Consider the following 6,189-nt stretch of genomic DNA (forward strand, 5'->3'; position numbering starts at 1 on the left):
AATGGAGCGAGGAGTTAATGGCCGTAGACTAAAGCACAAGAAGTTTCACCTCAGCATGAGGAAGAACTTCTTTACAACGAGGGTGGCAGAGCACTGGAGCAGGCTGCCCAGGGAGGTCACGGACGCTCGGTCTCTGGAGACGTTCCAGAGCCACCTGGACACGCTCCTGTGTCACCTGCTCTGGGTGATCCTGCCTTGGCAAGGGGGTTGGCCTGAATGATCTCCAGAGGTCCCCTCCAACCCTAATTGATTCCATGAAGAACCTCCCGTAGTTTTGATCTGCGAGGCTGTACCAAGAAAATTTTCAAGCATATCTTCTTTATTATGGAGTGTGGGCTGTGGTATGTAGGTCTGTCTGTGTGGTTTATAACAATTCTTTCACTCTATTTTTAGCCCAGGTAAAACCATCACAAATTCAATATTCAGTAAGGCAGTAACTAAAATTAGAAAAATAGGCTGCAGAGTCAAGGTGGCATTGTCGCGTGAAGGATGCTGATTGTCTTCCTGGAAAGAGAAAGATTAGAAACCAATGATCTGTCATAAAAATAAATGTGACTAATGCACATATTATATTTCTCCTATTTGCATGAGTTAGAGAGTACAAAAAGATACTACCTGTGCCTCTAAAGGTGACTGCTTATGTTCTCTGGGTATTGTCAAACCTAGTGCCAATGTGGAATCAGAAAGTTGTTAAGGTTGGAAAAGACCTTTAAGATCATCAAGTCCAACCATCAACATTGCGCCGCTACCATGTTCACCACCAAACCATGTCCTCAAGTGCCATATCCACATTTTTTGAACACTTCCAGGGATGGTGACTCTACCACCTCCCTGGGCAGCCTGTTCTAATGCTTTACAACCCTTTCCATGAAGAAAGTTTTCCTAAATATCCAATCTAAACCTCCCCTGGCACTGCCTGAAGCCATTTCCTCTTGTCCTGTCACTTGTTACCTGGGAGAAGAAAGGTGGCTTACAGCCTCCTTTCAGGAAGTTGTAGAGAATAATAAGGTCCCCCCTGAGCCTCCTTTTCTCCAGGCTAAACACCCTTAGCTCCCTCAGCTGCCTCTCACCAGAGTTGTGCTCTAGACCCTTCCCCAGCTCCATCGCCCTTCCCTAGACACACTCCAGCGCCTCAATGTCCCTCTTGTAGTGACGGCCCAAAACTGAACACAGGATTTGAGGTGCAGTCTCAACAGTATCACAAAGGAATGATCACTGTCCTATGTACTGAAATATCTCTAACTTAATATCAGTGCAAGGTGTTTTTTACTGCTTCATGTTAATAAGCAGTTGCTTTCAAAAAGAGCATGGCGAGGAGGGTGCCTATTGAGTGGGAGAGTAGCTGCAAAACACTTCAGAGCATGTATCTATGAGATCCAGCCATTACTACTGGGATCCCACTCCTTTTTTAAATTTCAGATGTCTTCCCACTGCTGGCAAGTACAGACTGTGATTTCAGTTAAAACTTTGCAGGATGAGATTCTTTCTTTCTACCTCAGTGCCATTAACTTCAATTAAACTACATCAACCCTTATTCTGATCTTAGTACACAAAATATTTTCCTGATTTCCCGGCATCCAGATGACTCCCCAGAAAGTGTGATTCAATGTCCAAACTATAATCTCAGTATTTTCTGCAACTGTCTTATTCCCTGTGGTCTTCTGCCCCCATCTTTAACAAAGAACAATAATGATTTAATTTTTTTTAATCTCCTAGGCTTAGAGGTTAGGTGAAAATTTCTGCTTTTCTAGAACAGAAAAGCATGCATCTTGCTTTTTCAGAGTAAGTGTATTTATCTAAATCTACTTGATGCATTATGATAGCATTAATTGGCAAAATGTGGCTAAGTAGCCCTGCTGACTGTAGGACAAGGGCAACAGGTAAAGTGTATGATCCAGATTTGCTGTGTGATAAGCAGTTTCCCTTAGCATGGAAAATTAACTGAAGGAATTTGATGCCATGCTATTACTGAAGTGTAGTTGCAGGTGGACACCTGTGCTTCTGGCTGTTCTCACCTTCATTTCTCCAGTACTGATAATACTTTTATCAGCCTGCCATTTGTAGAAAGTGTGAATTCACTGTCAGAGTGAATTAGGAATGTTTCTAAGATGCCTGCAAAACACAAAGATTACAGTAATTATTTTCTTAAACAAGTGAAAATAGCTGTGTTCTGATTCATGCAGCTCACGCTGTGACAGTATTTATGTCCAAATTCTCAAGATAGGCAACCAACTGCCAACCAACATAATGGAATATCTTTAAAGGACATATCATTATTATTTTAACTTATTTTAACCTTCTTAAAGCAAAATGTTACCAAATGGGCAGAATCACTCCTTAATGACCCATGTCGCTAGCAGGTATTGTACTGTGAAAAATCAGTGCTGCTTTTCCAAGTAATCAACAAACCAAACCATCAAGCAAAGCAGGACAGGTACCTTCATACACTTCAGTTGCCTTTTTGTTCCATTTAAAGAACCCTAAGGAGTTGCAGACATCATTTGCCTGGTTAAGCAAGGTTTGCAAGTACCTGTTGTCACTGACATGGTATAAAAAACCTGAAGTACACTGGCTGATCTAGTTTCTGTGTTTCCTGCTCAAATATCATCTTCTGCTTCTTGATGAGATTTCAGTACAATCGTTATTAATAATTTAGGATGCTTTATTAAATTTTATGAGCATTTAATTCACATTCAAATTCACATCTGAGTATAAATTCACAATTTATTCCTATTTTTGTCTTTCATCCTTACTGGGACAATGTCAGAATACGCTTGTGCTCATTTTGTAGTGGTCAACAAGGAGAGGCATGTAAGGAAAAAAGAGGACTCCTGCTCTAACTGGTAGACAGAATTCCTTGTTACTCAGTTTCATTTATTTGCTATATTTCTGAAGTGCAAATTAAAGTCATGCTGTTTCTCTGCTTCCTTATAGAAGCCAAGGATGCATGTATTAATTAAACAATTTAAATATACATGTAATTTAAAGAACAGCAAACCCCCTACTTGAGGAAATCACAATCTCGCATACTTGTCCTCCGCAGTCTTTGGAAAGAACACAGACTGCCACGGCAGATCAGCCTAGAGTAACAAACTCTGAAAGATTTGGCCTAGGATTTGCTGCCGAAATGGTTTTTGAACAACCCTACATCATCATCCCCATAGTAAAAATTATGTGGTTTCTGTGGTATTTCAATGCTTTTGTTTTCCAATTTGGCCTCGATGTTCTGATTTACAAAGTGAGCCGACTCCTGCCTCCTGGAGGTCCATCCACTGCCATTTCCCGTTATGTGGTGGCACACTTATTCTCACCGGGGAAGTTCACTGGCCTTTGCTATGACCTTACCTGAGCAGAGGTCTTTTTTCTCTGTCAGGCTTTTCATGTCCCTTTCTGGCTGCCTGTCCCCCCGTGTTACAGACCAATGCACACAAAGGCACATGAGTCACAAATTTTATAGCCCATTCATGATGCTTGATTTATGTCCACTGCTGTCCTCCCTACTTCTCCAAAGTGATGCAAAGCTGGGAGTACGTGAGGGCAGCAAAGAGGGCAAAAGGGAGGGCAGCTCTGTCTCATGGGTCAGAGAGCAGCTGCAGGAAAGCGAGGGCAGCTGGCAGCTGAGACAGCTGCTGCTTAGGGAGAAAATGGCCACTGAATTTGACATTACTTAATTAAGAGAGCACATTAGCTTGGATTTCCCCTCCTCATTTTGCTTCTCTACATTGCAGTACTGGGGGCTGGGCAGTCCCCCTTTCCCAGTGAGGCTCTTGGTAGCTGTCTCCCGTTCAGGCTCATTGAAGACACAATTAAATGCCTCTTTGTCTAGCAATGGCTGAAACAGCAAAAATGCCACCCAGGAGCCAGGCCACATGCAAACGTGCACTGTTGTGGCTTGGCCAGATAGTACAGACACTTACTGAGTTTCTCATACCAAATGCAACAGTTATGTAGGTTGTGTGTGTCTGTATGTGCACGCAAAACAGAGAAATTGCAAACCCATCACAGTCACCTCAAAGATGGCCACAAAAGCATGATCTTAAAAAGTGAATGGAAACCAGCCTTATAGGAATCATTACCCAGAGGAAAAAGACAAACCTGTGCATAAAGCAAAATAGTCTTACTAAGAGCATATGGGGGGAAAAAATCATTGTAAACATCATGTGTAAATGAACAGAGTTACATTGAAGAAATACCTGTCTCCGTTTTTCCTCTTTGAGGAAAAATTATGTGGGATTTCAGGTTCTGTCCAATTCTCTAAGTCAAAAGAGGTTGCAATATATTTTAAGCCCCTGCATCACTCTTTTCCCCTCTGTTGGTGCAGATGCAAACTAAACTAACAAAAGGCCCATTCCAGCCACAATCCAGGCTGGAGCAGCCTTACTCAAAGCTAATTCCAAGCAAGCTTTAGCTGTGCTGAAAAGGAAGATCCTGCACATTGTTTTGTTTTGTTTTGATTTGATTGTTCAAGCTGTACTGCCTCTTGCAGAATCTGTATTAATATAGGGCATCAAATTTGCACTATGATGTAAGAATGGTTCTCTCTGCATTCAAGAACACCCTTCTCGTACACAAGAATTTTAGCATTTTCCGATGTATGCATATGAAACTGGTTGTTTTATCATGGGACAAGATCAAAGGGAAACAAGCTGCATCTTTGTTAAAAAAATGGTGTTTTTATAAAAGGCATTCTTATTTAACCAGTAAGTTTCAAACTTTAAAGAGAGAAACTCCACTGCTGGAAATATTTGAAAGAATCCATGACTATGTCTGGAGATGAGAAAAATTTCATTCTTTGCTATGGAAACACAGCAGAAGTCAGAGTGGAGCTCTGGCCCAATTAATTCAACAGGAATGTTACTGATCTCCAAAGAGATTTCACTTAATTTTTGTCATCAGAGGGCCATAAAAATAGACTTAATATTACTAAAATACAATCAGTGTTTTATTTCCACTTTAGCTACCATGGACAATACTGTGTGACATTAAAAATTCTTTTTATTTTCAGGCTTCAAAATCAAACTAAGATGATCAGTTTTTAATCACATGCAACACAGTGATCCTGAAACTGTTATTTCACTCAAATCAGTGTGATACAGGTATGCAGATCAATTAGAGCTCATCCCTCTGACTTGGATGCCACTCTTTGCAGAATGAAGACGATCCCAGCAACTACGCTGGAAACTGATAAATCCCTGAAGGATTACTCAAGACAAGATACTCAGCATTTCTTTACTTCAGCCCCTTCTTTTCTCCACTATAACTTCAAAAGGTGGGATTTTCTGTCTGTATCTGTGATACTCTCTGCCTTCTGTCTTAAATTTCCTTTTAGTTTGGAGGTTACATCACTTGGAAGGCAGCCACATCTCTTCTGAGCATCTTGTCTATTATGTGTGTTAGGGATTTGAAAAGATTACAGTAGCTCATAATCTTCTCATTGCTTCTGTAAGTTGTTGGATAACTTCTGATGTCATCTTTAGAGGCTTTTTGCCTCCAGAACTCAACAAATCAAAGAAAAACATATCCCAAACCACAACACGTGCTTGCTTCCCATTTGTGTGGCAATTAGGTAGGCCATGTTCTGAACTCAGCTGTGTTATGTTTGTCTAGCTAATTAAACACTGTTAATAAGCATAGCTGTCTTATAGAGGGCTTCATGCTGTTCTCCCTGCCTTGCATTAGAGAAATGAAATAGCCAAATGCTACATGATATTCAATACAATTTGTTGGTTAACACTCACAGTTCTTCTCAGTAAAATGACATTCAAGGCTGTAAAATGTAGGTCTGTACATTTGGCTCATCGAGAATAAAAATCCAAAGTTAAACACAGAAGGAAATGAAGAAAAAAAAATTATCAGGGAGGAAGACAATTCTGGATGGATTATCTTTATGTTAAAAGTCTTAAAGGCAGGATTAAAACAGGCAGTCAAAGAATGTGCATGGCTGCCAAACAAGTGGAATATAAGATCCATATGGCAGCATATTAGGCAAATAAATAGGAAGATTTATTAATTACTGTTTTGCATCAAGCCGTCTATAATGAATTACCAGAAACCAATTATTATGAAATAGGAAAAAATGCACAGTATGTCACTGGACCAAAAAAAAAAAAAAAAAAAAAAGTTCTTCACGTGTTGATGCACTTCCTGAATGTACAAATTTCAGAGATTATGTTCTTGTTTTGCCATCAT

Source organism: Hirundo rustica, chromosome 5, assembly GCF_015227805.2.
Source record: "Hirundo rustica isolate bHirRus1 chromosome 5, bHirRus1.pri.v3, whole genome shotgun sequence".
Lineage (NCBI taxonomy): Eukaryota > Metazoa > Chordata > Aves > Passeriformes > Hirundinidae > Hirundo > Hirundo rustica.